Source organism: Panthera leo, chromosome D2 (genome assembly GCF_018350215.1).
Source record: "Panthera leo isolate Ple1 chromosome D2, P.leo_Ple1_pat1.1, whole genome shotgun sequence".
In the NCBI taxonomy this organism is placed as follows: domain Eukaryota; kingdom Metazoa; phylum Chordata; class Mammalia; order Carnivora; family Felidae; genus Panthera; species Panthera leo.
In genome coordinates this window covers 2,899,175-2,920,719 of record NC_056689.1, presented here as the reverse complement: position 1 = coordinate 2,920,719, position 21,545 = coordinate 2,899,175, and the positions used below count along the sequence as shown (strand labels likewise).

The window sequence follows — 21,545 nt, the reverse complement described above, 5'->3', positions numbered from 1 at the left end:
TCCTTTTCCCATCCTGCCATAACTTGTCACAGAGCACAGGAGGCAGAAGTGTTTCTCTAATTGGCATTGGAAGAAATAGTTTACTTTCTTAAAATTTTTTAATGTTTACTTATTTTTGAGACATAGAGAGAGCACAAGCAGGGGAGGGGCAGAGAGAGAGGGAGACACAGAATTCGAGGCAGATTCTAGGTTCCAAGCTGTCAGCACAGAGCCCGATGTGGGGCTTGAACCCACAAACCATGAGATCATGACCTGAGCCAAAGTCTGAACTGACTGAGCCACCCCGGTACCCCAAGAAATACTTATTTTAGACCAAAATGAGACTTTCACTTATGTGGGCGGGGGGGGGGGGAAGAAAAGTTTTAATCTCATTTCTTTTCTTTACATAATAATCTGATTTTTCAGAAGTTTTCTGAATGTACCATCTCATTATTTTCATTTCAAATTCTATGATTAGCAGTAAGACGACTGTTTATTTTCTCTTCCATCCCAGGACTGCTTTGGGAAAGCCAGAATATCGGATCACCTGCATATCTGAGAGTGTACAAACGCTCGACTCAGAAATGCCTCGAGGTTCTTTTAAAGTTCGCTCCCTGACCCAGCCAGTTACTGTATCTGCTAAACAGATAAGAGGTGGTGTCTCATCACCAGTCGGGCTATTCAGGTACTAGGCCTGAACCATAATCCAGAAGAGTTCCACCGATTAACCCATTTGCCACTGTAAAGAAAGAAGACGCCTTTGCTTTAATACTCTGAGTCACTGGGACATATTACTGAAGCACCACTGAGGAGGCCCTGATACAATTTCTTTTCAATAGTGATAGTGTGACTAGGTCCAGCGACATTCCCCTTCAGACATTTAATCTGACAAACTTGTACCTTTAACATTTGGCAACAAGGGAACTTCATTATCGAAATGGAATAGATTGTCAACCTGAGTTTCTTGAACTCATGTGGCCTTTGACAAGCCACAGAAGTCCGTTTCCAGGGCAGTACAGTAAAGGAAGACACAAAGCCTCTCATCTATTGCACGGATGAGAATCACAGAACCAAATCACTTTGAGTAGGTATAAACCTCAGAGTCTGTTATTTAGCCCAACGATACACTTAAAAAAATCGCCTCTAATAGCGAACTTTTCTCTGCATGTAAATGTCCAGAGATATCAAAACACCCCCCAGTTAAAAATATATGCATTTGTTACTTATGTAGTTTAACCTTCATTTGAAACCCAAATATATGTCATTTTCTTAATCTTAGTTCTAACGTCTGTAGCTATGCAGTAAGTTTACTCACTGTATAAAATGTTAACCTTCAAGGTATGGAAACAACCAAAATTGATAACAAAGTGTCTGTTTTTCATGTACAATACCTGCTGTTTTGATGATCATTTCTCACGATTTAATTTCTGGATCTTTTGTCAGTAATGGTGTTTAGACTTGTACGGTGTTTAATTGGCTGGCTTTTCTGGCCTTGATTATGAAAGTACATGTTACACACTGTTGAATTTTGAAATACCTACAGATATTCCCTTTTTATGTGCTGTCAAGGTAATTGGGTCTTCTGAGGGCCTCCTAAATGTGAATGTTGAGAGAGAAGAATTTGGGTTTTTTTTTTCCTTTCCAAGATATGAAATCATGTGATTTTTCCCCTATTAGTCTTCAATTTGCTACATGAGCTTTAGAGAAGATAGAGAAAATTCACTGTGTGCCAGGAGGAAGACAGGAAAAGAGCCAGAATCTTTTGTTGGGCATTTATGCTCAAAGGAAAGATCTGTAATCCCAATCCAGCCAGTAGAAGAGACATAGGAAGTAATACTGAAGCAAGAGACAATGATTAGGGACAAGGGTTGTGATGAGCAGGGATGTTTTGAAAACGTTCAAGGACAGTTTCCCAGAAAAATGTCATGCTTACGGTGGAGCAGAGAAAGAACTCCACAGGTCAGTTCAAATGAGGGAGAAGGAGGTTGACAGGTGGAGCCTGACCCATGGCCCGGAGAGGTCTCACTGGGATTTGGGTGACAGAACTGAGGGGTCAGTGACTTAGCATTGCTATGGTCCTGGACAGTAACGCTGGGAACTGGGCCTGGGGGCTGTACTTTGAAATGCAGTAAAATGGTGAGAACAGAGATAAGCAGCAGTTAACCAACTGGGTTGGGGATTAATATGGGTCTAGGCAGAAACGACACAGAATTAATCATCTTATGAGTTACATTGCACCAAGATTCACTCCCTTAATTTTACTTAAAATGGATAGTTTGGATGGACTTTAAGCTCCACTGTGTGGAAAAAGAGATTTTAGCATTCTAGGCTTAAAATAAACGTATGATAGATGTGTGACAGAAGAAAGTGGCATGGATGAGACTTCCAAAGATACCTTGTAGTTTCTAGCCCAAAGTTTAAAAAAAGATGGTCTCTTTAGGTTCTTATATACTGGGCAACACAAATCACCAGCAGCAAAGCAGATGCATTTGAACTTCCCCTCGGTGTACTGGGATACAATTAGAGCAGTTGCTTGGGTTTTGTTTCATAGAATTCATTCAGTTTGGCCTGTGTGCTTAACACAGCTCTTCATAACTGAATGAAGTTGAATAACATTTCAAAATGGCAAAGGGAAGGCTTTAACATTGCCTTCACTTAATCAAAGAAAAAATTCAATGCAATCGTTTTCAGTAACGGTCACAGTGTTGTCATTCTGCAGCTTTGCATCGTGGACGGAAGTGGAACACGAGCATGTAAGCAAACAAGACTCAACTGGGGGGACGAGTGTATTCCACTGTGGAGAGCAGCCCAGTAAGTATCACTCGAATTGCTAAGGCATGCTAATCCTTTCTCTCTGCTTTCTTGTGCCCTTCTTGAAATTAAAGAAGTGACTGTCTAAATACAATCTGGATTGATTTACTCTTCCAGATTCTATAGCCAATGGAAGATTTTAGAAGCCCGTATATATTTTAACTCAAGAATATAATCAATGTCTATGCAAATTATCAATACGCCTAAAAACTTTACTATGAAACAGTTAAATGTTTCTTTCTTGAAACACTTAAGTATTTCTTGATAAAGCTCCAAGAAGTTTTTAATTTATTTGGCCATCTATCTATTAGGTTTATTCTATTCTGTAAGTATCTTATTTATAGATTGAGAAATTAACTAAAAAAAAAATACCAAATGTTTTCCCCTAAATTCAGAAAAAAAAACATATTAAGTTTATCAAAAAGATTACAACTCCTTTCCTAAAAACTCCAATTTGACTTTTGATGAACTTTGGACTAAAATTTTGTGTTTGGGTTTTGCAAAAGAATGAAGCAGCTCATCTTAATTCTGTGTCTGATTCTTAATTCTGTCAGTGAAGCAAGCTGACACATGGTAAGTCGGATAGAGACTGTGAGGCTGACGATCTGACTGAAGTTACTTAACCTCTCTGAGCTTCAATTTTTGCATGAGAAACGCTGACTTCTTAGCTGCCCTCTTATTCCTCGGTTATCTTTCCTTTCACAACCTCACAGATACACTGCTTAGAAAGAACCATGCCAGACAGCTGAAAATGGGACACAGCACAGTAATCAGAGAAGGAGATCTCATTTTGAGAAAGGTGCCAGGTGTCCTGTGAAGTGAACGGTCTCCTGAAAACATCACCAGTTTCTGTAAATAGCTTCTCCAGGAAAAACCAAAGGGCAGCTTTTCCAGTGCTGTTGAGCTCAACAGAAAGATGGGTACACAAAATAACAGAGCTTACAGTCACACTCAGATGTCGCTTGTGTCCGATGTACCCCACGTGTAGGCTCACGTATGTGCACATCAGACACATATGTCCTGTAAAGCAACCAATCTTTATCCTCCGTAAGACTCACAAAAATGGTTTCTAAAAATCCTTAATCATTGAATTTAATAGCACGGTGATCTAATTCCAGCTTAGGAGTCATAACTTTTGGCAAGGTATATTTGGCTAAGTAACTTTTTCCAAAAGATACAATTAAAATGATCTTTTGGCTTCTAAAATAACCTAAGAAATCCATTAAAAACAGCATTCCATTTCATTATGATATGGCTCCATTAACTTGCCATGAGATGGAGGAAGTTATCCTTGCCTAAGAGGGTCAACTTTCAAGGCCATCCCTTGACAGCTCTTCATACTTCATACGGGTCCTCTTAACATTCCCAAACCATGACTATGTATGTATCCATAATTTCTGTTCAGTGAACTCTACCTTTTTGCAATTTTTATGCTGTGATGTAAACAAACACTTTCATGTCTAAAATATGTTAACATTCTCTAGTGCAGTACATTCTTTTCTATTCAGTTTTTGAGAAGGCATCTTCTCAAAAAGTTAAAAACGTTTTCATGATTAAGCTAACAAAAATTACTAGGCGCATGCTTGTTAATAAAACGTATTGAGATTGATAATTCATACATTTTGTTTTTCTAGGTGTCTTCCCAAACCAAAACTATACCAGGAATCTACAATGAATCTCAGAACGACAGCACATATATCTGCTTTAGTTCACCATTTTATCCCCAGTACGATCCGTGATTTGAATTTGAATTAAAGTAATTATCTTCTTGGGTGGCTCAGTTGGTTAAGCCTCTGACTTCAGCTCAGGTCATGATCTCACACTTATGGGTTTGAGCCCCACATCAGGGTCTGTGCTGAAGGCTCAGAGTCTGGACCCTGCTTCGGATTCTGTGTCTCCCTCTCTCTCTCTCTGCCCCTCCCCTGCTCATACTCTGTCTGTCTATCTGTCTGTCTCTCTCAAAAAAAAAAAAAAAAAAAAACGCTTAAAAAAATAAAATAATTATCTTCTCAAAAGGTGACTCTATGAACCATTTGAATGGAACTGACTTTCCTATCCATTAATAAGTTACTATCAGCTTCAGAGAGTAGTGTACCCACGCTGAAAGACTACGGGTAAAACCTGTATGGCTCAACATAATATACAAAAAATATAAACTAGCAAACAAATATATATAATTATAATAAAACTATACGTGCCATTTTCCTTCTTAAAATGGTTATTGAAGCAGAACCTGTTCCCTGAAACCTGGTCAGGTAGAGGAAGCATGTTTTGGACCAAATGCTGCGTGCACAGAAGGGACCTTTAACCAGCCTGTGCTTTCTGTGCATGGTGGAAGAAATAAGCCTTAGCTCAATAAAACAGCTAGTGAGTGCACGAAGAAGACACACTGAAAAAGCCTGAGTGATCTCATCCTAAGAGAAAGAGGAAGATGGACGAGTACAAGGATCCTAGGGTCACCTCGCCCCGTGGATACAACCAGATGACACTTAATTCTGTGTAAATAACCTGGAAAACGACCTGAAGAACCAGCAGAATAGACTCACTGCAGCTAGATGTACAAAAGAGGCCATATCCAAAAGGAGAAAAAGAGCGCAGATGTGATCAGAAGCCAAACGGACCCATGGGACTATCTGCAGGAGGGAACAACACCTGATGTGTGAGAGGGGAGAGGGGCAGAACCCCACTAGGTGCCCCAGGCACAGAGGGGAGGCGGGTAGAACCCCACTAGGTACCCTGGGCACAGGGGAGAAGGGAGGACAGAACCCACTAGGTTCCCCAGGCACAGAGGGGAGGGGGGCAGAACCCCACTAGGTGCCCCGGGCACAGGGGAGAAGGGAGGACAGAACCCACTAGGTTCCCCAGGCACAGAGGGGAGGGGGGCAGAACCCCACTAGGCACTCCAGGCCCTGGATGATAGCACAGCAGATAGCCTGGCTGACATATGGCACAGAAGCAGGAGTTTGAAAGAAATCTGTGTATATGGTAGGGAAATTTGTCTGTGAATCTTGGGGCCTGTGCTGGAAGGGCAGGGATTGTTGGGAGACTTCTCCAAGAACAAAGGAGCTGGTGGGTGCCATCTCCCTCTCCCATCCCCTGGCCTAGATATAAGGGAACCGGCACAACAGGAACACTCAACACCTAGCTTGCTGACAACGTGCCCCACCCCCACACCCTCCTGCAGACCCAGCCCCTCCAACCCAGCCTCAGCAGGACTTGTCCACAGTGGCTACAAATCCCCTCCACCGCAGGCCAGCACGGACTTTGTCCATCACAGTTCCCCCGTGTTCTCCAATGCACCTGCACCTCTCTGGACTGACTGCTGCCTCAAGAAGAGAGGAAGATAGGCACACACACCAGTCTGACTGCAGCCCCATCAGTGGGCTGGGGCAGACATCTGGTCTGACTGCAGCCCTGCCCACCAACAAAAGCTTCGCAGGGGACAACAAAAAGAGAAGACACTGCAGCTCAAATACCTGATTTGACTCAATGTAAGCCAACGCAGCCCCAGACAAGTCCACTAATATCACAGGGAACAAACCCTGCCCACGGCCGACCAAGAGCCGTCGCAGATGATGGTACTGAAGGCGAAAGGGGCTCAGCCACAACAGGGCACAAGGCACACAGGAGACACACTGCAGCACCAAGTTCTGGGGAACAGGGGACATTGCACCGCGGGGCACGGCAAAGCCTCTTCTTCGTTAGGCTGCGACTTTCGAGAGCAGGAGACACGGCTGACTCTCCTAACACAGAAACAGACCCAGAGACTAGGACAAAATGAGGAAACAGAGGAATATGCCCCAATGAAAGAACAGGACAAAATCACAGCAAGAGACCTAAAGGAAAGGGAGATAATTAATATGCCTGACAGATCCTTTAAAATAATGGTCAGAATTCTGAAACAGGGGGATAAGATCCTAATGCGATTGCCCCAGAATATGGTATATTTATGAATTTAAATTTAAATTTATTTTTTTGTTTACATTTTTGATTTTTTTTTTAATTTAAAACATTGAGACTGCATTGTGTATATGAAAAATTCTATTTAGATTTAGATGTGTATGCAAAGAGTGCTTATTTGGGACAAATTTGTGTTTCATCAATGTATAGGTGTATTATTCAGGATTCCTTACAAATTGGCTACCTGCTCTTTTCTCTCTTGATGTGATGCTCTATAATCCTGGTTGTGGAGAAAGATGTAGAAGGAACTTTCACTGGGAATGGGAGTGGGTATTGTAAAATTTTGCAAATGGATAATAAGGTTTTGTTCCTTCTATTTTTTATAATATATAACATTTTACCCTCTACAGCTAAGATGAGGACAATAATAACCACAACAACAACCACAAGAACAACAACAAAAACTCCATGACCTAGCATCCACGATATAGCAGACAATGTGAGATTAATAAAATATGTATTTTTAGATTCTTTAAGCCAGCCACAAAAAAATAAAGGATAGCCATTATTGAAAATAAGGCTTTGGAAAGGCCCCATGAGAAATGACTTGCCAGAAGTTTAAAGCATAAAATAGCCTGGTTTTCAAATCACAAAATAAATATTCATGGTTTGTTTTAATTGAGTAAAGAAGTTGAAGAAAGAGAACTTTTTATGCTGGATTTTATATGGGCATGTTACAATGGTCTCAGTGCATATGAGAGTAGTACTGTAAGACAGAATATCCCATTGCATAACATGTTTTCATGTCATAAAGTCCAATAATACATGTATACTATTCTGTTAAATTAAAAAAAAGATATTTAAAAAGTAAATAAAGTAATGGTCAAAAAGGCACTCATTGAACTTGATAAAAGAGGACAGTACCTCAGTGAGACCTCAACAAACAGAAAACATAAGAAATGAATGATTCAGAGATGAAAAACTCAACAACTGAAATAAAAAATACCCTAGAGGGAATGAACAGTAGACTAGAGGAAACAGAAGAACAGATCAGTGACCGGGAGGACAGAGTAATGGAAAGCAATCCAGCTGAACATGAGAGAGAAAAGTGATGATAAAAAATGAAAATAGACTGAGGAAAAGATCAAGTGTTAAAACAGTCACATTATATGGATCCCTAGAAAAGAGAGAGAAAGGGCACAGGAAAAGTATTTGAAGAAATAGTTTTTCCCAAATCTGGGGAAGAAAACAGAAATCCAGATTCAAGGAAAGCCCCCAGCAAAATCACTCCAAGGAGGTTCACACCAAGACACATAGTTGTTAAAATGGCAAATGTAATGATAAAGAGAAAAAATTTTAAAGCCGCAAGACAAGAAAAGACAGTTACATGCAAGGGAGACCCCATAAGGCTCTCAGTAGATTTGCCAGCAGAACTTTGCAGGTCAGAATGGAGTGGTATGATATATTCAAAGTGCTTAAAGGGAAAAATAATCTGCAGCCAAGAATACTCTATCCAGCAAAGCTTTCATTTATAATAGAAGGAGTGATAAAGAGTTTCCCAGACAAACAAAAGTTAAAGAAATCCATGACCACTAAACCAGGCATACAAGAAATATTAAAAGGTACTCTTTGAGCAGAAGGGAAAGACCATACACAGGAGTAAGAAAAGCAGGAAGCACAAAATCAATAAAATTAACTACATTCTAATAAAAATTAGTCAAGGAATTCACAAACTAAAAGCATGTAAAAGTATGACACCATATACTAAAATACGGTGAGGCGCTGGCAAAAATTTAGTGCTTTTAGAATGGGTTCAATCTAAGTGAACATCAACTTAATAGACATTGTTATATGCATTAAATGTTATTTATAAACTGAATGGTAACCATAAAACAAAAGACACTAATGGATATGCAAATAATAAAAAGAAAGGAATCCAAACATATCACTAAAGAAAGCCAGTGAACCATGAGAGAAGAGAACAAGAGGAGAAAGGAAGAGAACTACAAAAACAACCATAAAACAAATAACAAAATGTCAGCAAGTACAAACACATCAATAATTACTTTGAATGTCTTCAATCAAAAGACATAGGGTGATGGGATAGATAAAAGAACAAGAATTATCTGTATTCTACCTACAAGAGACTGAATTCAGACCCTACAACAGCTGCAGAATGAAAATGAAGGGAAGAGAAGCATTTTTAATGAAAAGAAAAAAACAAGCTGTAGCAGTGATACCTACATCAGAAAAAATGGACGTTAAAACAGATAGTAACAAGAAACAAAGAAGGACACTATATAATCATAAAGGGAATGATCCAACAAGAAGATATAAAAATTGTAAATATTTATGCACCTGACATGAAGTGCCCAAATACATAAAGCACTGTTTAACAAACATAAAGGAAGTAATCAATATAATACAATAATAGTAGGGGAACTTAAATACCCCACTTATATCAATGGGCAGATCATCCTAACAGAAAATAGATAAGGAAATAGTGGGTTTGAATGACACATTGGACCAGATGGATTTAACAAATATATTCATAACACTCCTGTAAAACAGTAGAATACACATTCTTTTCAAGTGCAAATGGAACATTATCCAGAATAGATCACATATTAGGCCACTAAACAGGCCTCACCAATTCAAAAAGAATGAAGGTATATCATACCTTCATTTTGACCACAATACTATGAAACCAGAAATCAACCACAAAAACAAAAACAAAATTAAAAAATTTTAAAAAAATGGAAAGATCACAAATACATGGAAGTTAAATAACATGCTACTAAACAATAAATTGGTAAACCAAGAAATCAAAGAAGAAATGAAAAATCACATGGAAGCAAACAAAATTAAAAATACAATGGTCCAAAATCTTTGAGAGGCAGGAAAAACAGTTCTAAGAGGGAAGTTTACAGCAATACAGGTCTATCAGAAGAAGCAAGAAAAATCTCAAACAACCTAACCTTACACCTCAAGAAGATACAAGAAGAATAACAAACAAAACCCAGCAGAAGGAAGAAAATAATAAAGGTGAGAGCATAAATACATGATATAGAAAATAATATTAATAATAATAATAGGAGGGATAAATGAAACCAGGAACTGTTTTTTTTTAAGATCAACAAAAATTAATAAACCTCCAACCAGACTAATTTTAAAAAGTAAAAGAAAAGAGAGGGGAATGGGACTCAAATACACAAAATCAAAAACAAAAGAGGAGAAATACCAACAGCACAGAATCGTGTAAGAAAATATTATGAAAAATTATATGCCAACAAACTGGACAACCTAGACAAAATGGATAAGTTCCTAGAAATACATAGTCTGCCAAAACTGAAGAATGGACAAATAAAAAATTTGAACAGACTGATAACCAGCAATGAAACTAAATCAGTAATCGAAAAAACCCAAAAAACAAAACTCCAGGACAAGATGGCTTCACAGGTGAATTCTATCAAATATTTAAAGAAGAGTTAATAAATTCTCTAGCTATTTCAAAAAATTGAGGCCAGTATTATCCTGATTCCAAAACCAGATAAAGACACAACAAGAAGAGAACTATAAGCCAATATCCTTCATGAAAATAGATGCAAAAATTCTCAACAAAAGCCTGGCAAATTTAATCCAATATTACTTTTTAAAAAAATCATTCACCATGATCAAGTGGAATTTATTTCTGGGTAGCAAGTTGTTCAATATTTGCAAATCAATGTGATTCATCACATCAGCTATAAAAAAGGATAAAAACTGTAAGATCATTTCAATATATGAAGGGAAAAAAATCTGACAAAGTACAACATATATTCATAATAAAAATCCTCAACCAAGTAAGTTAGAGGGAACATACTTCCACATAATAAAGGCCACCTATGAAAAACATACAGCTAACATCATATTCAATGGGGAAAAACTGAGAGCTTTTCCCTTATATCAGAACAAAACAAGGACATCTACTCTCACCACTGCTATTCATCATAATACTGGAAGTCCTAGCCACAGCAATCACACAACAAAAAGAAATAAAATGCATCCAAATTGATCAGGAAGAAGGAAAACTTTCACTATTTGCAGATGACATGATAAGATAGACAGAGGACCCTAAATACTCCACCAAAAAACTACTAGAACTGATAAATGAATCCAGTAAGGTCACAGAATTTAAAATCAATGTACAGAAGTTCATTCCATTTCTATACACTGATAATAAAGCAGCAGAAAGAGAAATTAAGAAAACATCCCATTTATAACAGCTCCCCAAATAATAAAATACCTAGGAGTAAACTTAAGGAGGTGAAAGACTTATACTCTGAAAACCATAAAATATTGATGAAAGAAACTGAAGATGACCCCAACAAATGGAAGATATTCATGCTCATCAACAGGAAGAGCAAATATTATTAAAATGTCTATATCACCCAAAGCAATCTACATAATCAATGCAATTCCTATCAAAGTACCAATAGCATTTTTCACATTACTGGAAAAACAATCCTAAAATTTGTATGAAACCACAGAAGACCCAGAATAGCCAAAGACATCTTGAAAAAGAAAAAAAAAAAAAAAAAACAAAAAACTGGGGGCTTCACAATTTCAGACTTCAAGTTATATTACAAAGATGTAGTAATCAAAACAGTATGGTACTGGTACAAAAATAGACACATAGATCAATAGAACAGAATAGAGATCCCAGAAATAAACCCTCAACTCTGTTAATCAACAAAGGAGGCAAGAATGTGCAATCGGAAAAGACAGTCTCTTCAACAAATAAATGATGCTGGGAAAACTGGACAGCAACATGCACATGAATGAAAACGACCACATTCATACACCATACACAAAAATAAACTCAAAATGGATGAAGGACCTACATGTGAGACCTGAAACCATGAAAATCCTTGAAAAGAGCACATACAGTACCTTCTTTGACATCAGCTGCAGCAGTATTTTCCTAGATATATCTTCTGAGGCAAGGGAATAAAAAAATAAACTATTGAGACTACATCAAAATAAAAAGCTTCTGCGCAGCAAAGGAAACAATCAATAAAACTAAAAGGCAACCTACTGAATGGAAGAAGATACTTGCAAATGATATATCCAATAAGAGATTAGTATCCAACAAATGTAAGGAACTTACACAACTCTCTCTCTCTCTCTCTCTCTCTCTCTCTCTCTCTCTCTCTCTCTCACACACACACACACACACACAAGTAATCCAATTAAAAATTGGCAGAAGACACAAACAGACATTTTTCCAAAGAAGACCTCCAGATGGCCAACAGACACATGAAAAGATGTTCAGCATCATTCACCATCAGGGAAACACAAATCAAAACCATATGAGATACCACCTCACACCTAAATCAAATGGCTAAAATAAAAAACACACATACCAAGTGTTGGTGACGATGGGGAGAAAAAGGATCCCTTGTGCACTGTTAATGAGAATGAAAACTGGTTCAGCTACTATGGAAAACAGTATACAAGTTACTCATAAAATTAAAAATAGAGCTAGCTTAGGATCTAGTAATTCCTCTATTGATTATTTACCTGAGGGATATGAAAACACTAACTAAAAGGGATACACTCATCCCTATGATTATAATAGCATTATTTACAATAATCAAATTATAGAAGCAACCCAAGTGTCCATTGATAAATATATATATATATATATATATATATATATATATATATATATATATATATATATTTAAAGCTGCATTACTCAGTCATGAAACAATGAAATCTTGTTATTTGCAACAACCTGGAAAGACTTAGAGCATATAATGCTAAGTGAAATATGTCAGCAGGAGAAAGACAAATACCATAGTATTTCACTCATGTGGAATGTAAGAAACAGGACAAAGAAAAAAAAGAGAGAGAAACCAGGAAACAGACTCTGAACTATAGAGAAGAAACTGATGGTTATCAGAGTGGAGGTAGGTGGGGGGGATGGTAGAAACAGGTGATGGGGATTAAGTACACTTGTCATAATGAGCACTGAGTAATGCATACAATTGTTGAATCATGATATTGTAAACCTGAAATTAATATAACACTGTATGTTAATTATATCTGAAAATAAATATTAAAAAATAAAAACAAATACAGAAAGAATGCAGCAGATATTTCAAAAAAGGTAGTATATTAAAAGCCACTAAACAAAATTAACACTAAAAAAATAAAATGGTTTCTGAAATAAACTACTGAATAGGACAGAGAGGCAAGATGGAACATCAGCAAAAAAATACTATCTATCCATCCATCTATCCAGCCATCTGTACATAATCCATGTATCCATCCATCCATCTACCCATCCATGATCCATCTATCCATCCATCCATCCATCCATCCATAATCTATCTATCCATCTATCTATCCATCCATCTATCCATGCATCCGTCCATCCATAACCTATCTATCCAGCCATCTATCTTCCTGGTAGCTACAAATAAAACTCTTGGGGTTCATGAGCCATTCTGAAAAACAGACGCTAATAATAATGGATACTACTACTTTGACCATTTCTTTCTTTTTTAAATTTATTTATAATCTCTACACCCAACGTGGGTCTGAAACTCACAACCGTGAGATCAAGAGTCACACGCTCTTCACCTGAGCCAGCCAGACACCTCTATCTGTTTTTACCATTTCTAATACAAATTCCTATGAATGAAGAATACTGATTTGCAGTAGAAAGCTAAGGCAGGTACCAGGCTGAAAAACATTGAAGGGAACATTCATGTTCTGAGACAATAAATAAAGATGTAAAGTATAAAGTGATGAGCTACAGGAATTATGAGAAAGTGATAGGGTTTAAGTTTCATTGATTCAAAGTTAAAGATTCAGCATCTCATTTCTCTGATGTAAGGAGCATGTAATTAAAAGACAACTGCACTGCCTTGTTCATAAACAAACAAACAAACAAACAAAAAAACTAGTCCACAGCTTGTCTTTTACTCCAAGTCAGTTAAGAACTTACTGAGGAGCTTGATAATTCAATTCTGTAGTTGTTGTTGTTGTTGTTGTTGTTGTTGTTGTTGTTGTTGTTGTGTCTCACTTTGTTGGAGCACTGATTGCAGCCTTGAGCTGCAAGCATAATGTGACCACCAAGCATAATGTCCGCGTGAGCACCAAGCATAATGAGAGAGGACAGTGAAGAGGAGAACAGGAGGCCGGACCTGGTTCTGGGGGACTGCCCGTCACTTGCGGTGACAACTACTGATGTGCACCGATGGCTGCCACAGGTCAGGGCATGAGTTACACGCAAATCTGTCTGGACTCGTGTGCGCAACAGCACCAAGCATCATCAAGCAAACTGGGGGCAGAACACTCCCTATTCAACCAGGGCTTGTCCGGGTCACAGAGGAGGTGTGCCAGCATATCTGCATGTTTACCCTTCCCTTTTTTTTCATTGGGGTTGGGGGTGGATGGTAGTGCCCATGTCTTTTATGTCCCTGTCTTTAAAAATGGTCCATAAAAAGGGGGACTGTTGGGTGGCTCAGTAAGTTAAGCAAATGTCCACCTCTTGGTTTTGGCTCCGGGCATGATCCCAGGGTTGTTGGGATAGAGCCCCGCATCTGGCTCTGCTCTGACAGTGTGGAGCCTGCCTGAGGTTCTCCCTCTCTCTCTGCCCCTCCCCTGCTCTTGCTTGCTCACTCTTTCTTTCTCACTCTTCAAACTAAAGAGATCTCTTTCCTCGAACTTGTGTCCTTTATATGTACTTAATAAGACAGATCACATGGTACTTTGTGGTCATTACGTATGTCTGAACATAATTTTCTTAGCAGCATTCAAGGTCCTTAAAGGCAGCCCCATAGTTCTGTTAGGAGTACAGCCCCTGAGACACAGGAGGGAGGATAGGGGAGGGAGGCAGGGAGGGAGGCAGAGACAACATTACAGTGTGTTTCTGAGCAGGTCTCTGCAGGTGTGATGGGCCATCGCTCACTTGATTTTGAAGGACTGTCATCGAAGAGGCCAAATAAACTCTTTTCAGGGGGACAAAAATCATAGGCAAACTCCTGTTTCCCACTGATCGAAGGGAGCATTAACTCCCTGTGCAACTCAGCCCCCCCGCCCCCCACTACTAGACACAGTGCTAAGTGATCCGAAGGCACGCATGCATCAGTGACAAGAGCGAAGCCCCTAAGGTGAGCCCCAGTCAGTCCCTGCTGTCTTGTGGCCCTCCATCCTGGAGGCAGGGAGACATTTCTGCTTTAGTATACGGACATCATAAAGCCATAACCACATGCTAGAACCCATCTTGGAAACATTCACTGCAAGTCTATTTTATACATCACAGTTATTACAATATTACTGAATAAATAGCAGAGTCAAGAAAGTGGGGTGGAAAGGTAAGAGAGAATGTCACATGAGAAGTGAACAATTCCATTAAGAGTAAAATAAAACACAATGAACACGATAGGTTAGTAATTTCTAAACGTTTAAAACTGGAATGAGTTTTAGGCTCCTACTACTCTAAGTACGGAGTTATGTAAATCACTTGTACCCACCTTTGTTAAAGAGTTAAAAAAAAAAGGGCAGCTTTCTAATTCCACTTTTCCTGAAAATAGCTGTGTGTTCTCTCTGGGCCTCATTTATTCCATCTGTGAAGTGAGGAATGACTTTGATGACATCTCAGATTTTTCCAAACTTGGAAACTGATTTGCCTAAGATCCGTGATCATTGGCAAAGAAGTAACATGAACTTAACAGATATTATCAAGTACACATCATGTATGAAGACACAGTAATAGGGGTGCCTGGGTGGCTCAGTCGGTTGAGCATCTGAATCTTAATTTCGGCTCAGGTCATGATCTCATGGTTCTTGAGATTGAGCCCCATGTCAGGGTCTGCACTGACAATGCAGAGCCTGCTTGGGATTCTCTCTGTCTCCCTCTCTCTGCCCCTCCTCCATTTGTGCTCTCTCTCTTTCTCTCTCAAAATAAATAAATTTTAAAAACCCACAGTAATGAAGAAAACAACGCACAGTAATACACAAAACAGATAGACATGTCCTTTAGTCCTGCCCTCTTGGAGGTTAAATCCTAGTGTGTGGAGTCATCAGGGAAAAAGTGCAGTGTGTCAGAAGGTGTTCAAGTACAGAGGAAAAGAAGGCAAGGTGTATACGCAGCCATGGAGGCGGGGACAGTGCTGAACAGGTTGGCCAGAGCCAGCCTCATCGGGGAGTGCGGTGAGGGCTCCAAGCTCAGGGACACCGCAGGGAGAGAGTCCTCAGCAGAGAGGACAGTGTGAGTACCCTCAGGGGGGCGTGGGCGTCACATGTGCTGGGAAAATGACGAAGAATTCTGTGGTTTGAGCCAAGGAACAGAAGCGGCAACTACAGTGGGCACAATCCCAGTGAGTTAAGAGGAGGTAAGGCCATGTGGCACCCTCTGGATGAATTTGGCTTTTATTCAGAATGAGATGGAGAGTCGCTGACTTTTTTTAAATTTTTTTTTGCATAAGAACGATGTGGTTTGGCACTCCAAGGGTAGCTTGGGCTGCTGTGTTAGAACGGATTACAGTGGGGCCGGGAGGTGAACATTGGCAAGGAAGCAAACTGCTTCTAGAAGATACATCTGACAACAATGCTTGTAAAATTAATAACCTGGCTAAAATGATGGTAACAAGTCCACATCTTTTAACTTAGGTCTTTATGTCATGGCCTTCAGAGTGGCTAAAAGTTCTCTGTAACCCAAGTACACGAGATAACCAAATCACTATCCCAGACAGGTAACACCTGGCTCTAACTAATGTGATACCAAGGGCACTTCCATAATTCCTTAGGGTGGCAGCCCTAGGTTACTAAGAAGTCTACCTGTTTCAGTTTTTTTTTTTTTTTTGGCAAGAACTGCCGTCTTCCAATAATTCACCAAAATGACCCACACAAAGCGAAAGAGAAGAGGTACCTGCTGTATGTTCTCTATGCCCTTTAGAAAACATGGAGTTGTTCCTTTGGTCACATACATGCGAATCAAAAGAAAGGTGATATTGGGGACATCAAGGGAATGGGCAGTGTTCATAAAGGAGAGCCCCCCAGACGTCCCCATGGCAAAACTGGAAGGGTCTACTGTGTTACCCAGCATGCTGTTGGCATTTGTGTAATCGGCCAAGCACATTGAGGGTAAGATTCTTGCTGAGAGAATTAATGTATATACTGAGCGTATTAAGCCCTCAAAGAGCCTTCCTGAAGCATGTGAAGGAAAATGATCAGAGCAAGAAGGAAGCCAAAGAGAAAGGTACTTGGGTTCAGCTGAAGCGCCAGCCTGCCCCACCCAGAGAAGTGCACTTTGTGAGAATACACAGAGAGGAGCCTGAGCTGTGGGAACCCAGTCCCTATGAGTTCACGGCACGATAAGTATAAAAAAACCCATAAGATCTCAAGATTGTATTTAAAGAAGTCACCTCTTTCACAGGTGATGTATTACGCAGTAGAGGACGTCCGCAGAGATGTAAGGATTTGTGTCCTTTGAGAATAGCTATATCACATACTGAATTTTAAATGTCTTTGTGATAAAATTCTCATCACTATCTTACAATCTTCAGCATAATTTTTGTTAAAAATTGAAGACTTGTGTCTATGCTCACTGTATTTGCAGAAAGGATGGATAGGTGTCCCCCACTCAGTTGAAGTGTTTCACAAAAAGCCGTGTGGGCACCAAGAGACCCAGCAGGATGTGACGTGCAGGATGAGGACCTTGAAGAAAAGTGGTTACAGGTTCTGATCTGGAGCCAGATGGTAAATGCAGGTGTCATGTAAAAACCGATACAGACTTGGGAGCAGGTACGCGTCCCTGGAAATCTGTAAACACCTCATAAATGATTGAATTCTTACATCTAAGCAAGTAAAGTCGGGGTCAGGGTTTTTACTCGGGCATTTGAGGACAACGTGATTTTTAAACTAGTGAAATCTGAGACATTAAGTACTGGATACGTGAGGAGAAGGTGTAATAAATACTCTGAAAGAACTTACAAGTTTATTTAGGATTTGTCTTCCAAGTGAACCCTTTTCCCTACATGTTGTTATATGGCTGTCAGGGGCATGCTGCTACAGACCTGTATTTTATCTAAAGTTCCTATTTTGAAAGCCACATTTGGTGCATGCAAATAGAAAAAGATGACACAATAGGGCAAGAAATCTATAGACGATGAGAAGGCACGTGGGCCCACTTAGCCATACTTTAAAAAGATTATCCTAATACCCAACAGTACAGTTCTTAATTTGGTTTCTAAGTACACTTTAATCCAGTCATTGTAAATCACCACCCCTTCAGATACTAAGGAGAGGGAGACACGAACATATCCTTTCCAACGTTAGAGGCAAAAGTCATGTCCGTAACGTAACACATGCTGTGCTCTGTGTGCGTTCCTACATACTGGAGGTGGCATAATGTGTCCCGAAATTTCTCTTCATCATGAGGGTGATGGGTTACATTCTAAAATATTTGAGAAATAAAGATAAAGAAAGTAAAATCAGATTGTTTTAAAAGAAGCGTTTTATTTTCATAAAACACCACACACACACGCACACGGGCAGGCAATTTCTGAAAGGGCTCTCAGTGATGCTCCTCTCCTGATGTTCATATCCTTTCCACTCCCCATGACACAGGGTTTGAGATTAATCATGCTTGAGATTAATGGCTTCTGGGATCAAATACCAGAACTCTGTGATGCTTTTCTTGCTCACAGGGTCTTGGCTTCTAACTTGCTGTCTCTGGCGTGACCTGCTTCATGGAAAAGACCCATGTATTGACAGTGAGGGAAGCCCCTGGCCGATGGCCAGTAAGGAAGGGACTGAGGACCCCTCCCAAGAGCCCAGGAGAAACAATCCTGCCAGTGACCTCTTGAGTAAGGAATGGAAGGGTGTCCACTCACCCTCAGGGGAGCCCCCAGACCACTGTGGCCCCGCTGACACCTTCCCTGAGCTTCGTGAGGTGTTCAGACCCAGAGAGCCCCGTGAAGCACTGCCTGGACTTCTGACCTACAGAGACTGTGAGACAGTAAAGGGTTGTTGCCTTAGTGACTAAGATGTGGGGTAATTTGTTAAACAGAAAGATAGAACCAATGCACAAAAGTAAACCAAGTCACAAGAGAAAACACATTTTTTAGGGGGAAAATCCCTACATGCTGGAACTGGAGGCAGCTGCCATAAATGATCAAAGTTAACATATTATTTGACTGCAGCATGTGACTGTCATAAAGCATCTTTGCCTTTTAATCTGTTAGACACTCAAACAGACAACCAAAATATTACAGAAATGTATGCTGTGAATTAAGAAAGGCATAGAAAACAGAGAGAATATGGGAGGTAGTTAATAAAATGTTATCAAAGTCAGAATTTATATATTAGAGGAAATGGCAAGGATTCCAAAAAGATGCACACCTCCTTCTCTGGGAATAATTATTACTCCAATAGTATATTATAATAAATAGAGTTCTGAGTAACAAATTTGTGGGAAGTCTAAGCAGCAATCCAGGTAAAAACACACCACTCCTCTAAGGAGGAAATAGGAGAGGACAATCCTACACACTTCCCTAGAAACATGTTGTCTTTTCTTACAAATGTCTCTTTTATAATGTTACCCACAAACTGCAAAGGCCCCCCTTCCTAAAAAATAATAGTAATAATAATTCCATCACTAACTGTATTTCATAAGTAAAATTTCCTTCATGATATGAAATTATGTTAATTTTTGAATACAGGCTTTTCCCACCATTTTGTTAATAAGTACTTCATGAGAAGGGGAAAAATCAAAAGTCTTTCAAAAGCCATCATACCTCGATGATTCAAATCAACTCACCAGGCTTATGACAGGCAGACAATATAAAAATAAATTGTCCCACCAAAGCTAAGTTGATTACTACTGACTACATACCTGTGTTCTTCTAAGATTTTATAAATTGCCTGTGATTGGAGCTCAGATGAAATTAGCTTGCTGATTGTTCGTAACCATAGGAAACACTATTCACGGAAAGGTAAAACAGAAACTAATCCTTTACATACACAGTGAAAGGAACGTAAATAGGAAAGAAAGTGATCTAAGCACAAGTGTTGCACAGAACAGACAAAAAGAATCAACCACTGTATAACGTCTCTCATAAGGGCAGAGTCCTCGGTTAAGTAGGCTTGTGTCTATTGATGAATGATGGCTGCAAGGGTTGCTTTCACAACATACCAAATGTGGCGCTGAACTTGAAATCAGACTGGTGCTATTACCTTGTGGGGTTTTCACAATGCAGACAGGTCTAGAAACTGTTTTGTTGCTGTTGTTGTTCTTGCTGTTGTTGTTTTGGTTTGGTTTTTATCAGCTAATATAACATTGATTATGGTTAGGAAAGTGTGGATGGGGCATGAACAGAACTCACTGGCTTAGAAACTGGTTAATATACACAAGCAACATCATTGTGCAGTGAAGGCCTGGATATCGGACAGCACGTTTCTTTAATAAGCATGTTTCATTTAATAGCCTCTAAATGTCTAGAAAGTCTAATCACTAGTTACAATATTGTTGACTGAGCCAGAAATTATAGAAACAAAGATATATTTATGGGATATTTTCTTGGAGCTGTAGTAGTCTAGCATGAATTTAGGGTAATAGGCATAGAATTGATAGGAATAGTAGTCAGAATATCCTTGTCTCTGGACAGTGAGAGAAATACCTCCAAATTGACTAAATCTTCCTCTTTAAACTTTTTGCTATCATGTTGTAATTACTTTTTATCGTTTCAAAACATGCCCCAAGCCGCCAAGTTTTAGATTCTTTGATATTTTTGGCTTTAAAGTGGTCTTTCAGCACTTTTACCCCAAAGAGTAAACTCCTGAACTCTATACCTGAACTCTATACCTGAACTCTATACTAATTCTAGCTGTATTTCATGGAGCCCTTAATGTGCAGCCTTGGGGAGGAATGTGCTGCTTAACCACTGAGAACAGTGATTCTAGGGCCAAGTGTCTCATTCCTACTTTTGACCATTCGGAGGCATCGCTTATTCCAGGTGAAGAGCCTTCCTGCAAGAGTGATGGGGGTGGCCGCACATGTCTTTCTGCTTTGTCAGCTTCTGTTGTCCATAGTCATTGTATCCCATGTGCCCACCCCCCCACCATGTGTCTACCAACACAAATGATCTAACTAAGTTTACCAGGAAGTGGAGAGTGTATCCATGCTTCCCTTCATTGTGGTGCATCACATGGGAGGAACAAGTCACTACAAGAACACAACAGCGAAATATGAAATTAAGCACTTACTTTAAGCTGCACCTCAAGATGCCTTATCTAGCCCTCACAATCACATCACAAATTTACAAGATAAGAAGACTCAATAAAGATAAATAACTTACTGGGTATCTGGGTGGCTCTGTCAGTTAAGTATCCAAGTCCTGGTTTTGGCTCAGGTTATGATCTCAAGGTTCAGGGGATCGAGCCCCACATCACGCTCTGTGCTGACAGTGCAGAGCCTGCTTGGCATTCTCTCTCTCCCTCTCTTTCTTTCCCTCCCCTGTTTGTTCTCTCATATAAACATATAAAAAAGATAAATAAGCTCCCTAATGCCATACAATCAGTAAGTAGGATCTCTGTAATATGACTGTTTCTGACTTGAAAATGCTTTATTTACCCTGAACTATCACCAAAAATCCACATTTACATAATATTGCTCTCACATGTCCTGGATGGATCCCAAGGTTAATTTGGTACAATTTCATTGCCCAGAGGATCTCTGATTTATTCTTTTCCAAAATGTCCATCTATGTTATATATCAACTTCTACTTGGAAACAACCATGGTTGAACCTATGCATTCTTATTCCCTCCTACAACAATTTGCCTACTATCCACCTGCCA

At 39.4% G+C, this 21,545-nt stretch overlaps 1 pseudogene; it reads left to right on the top strand.

Moving 5' to 3' along the window:
• The first annotated feature begins 16,583 nt into the window (after nt 1-16,583).
• Nucleotides 16,584-17,064, top strand: LOC122202667 (annotated as a pseudogene).
• Nucleotides 17,065-21,545: the final 4,481 nt, after the last annotated feature.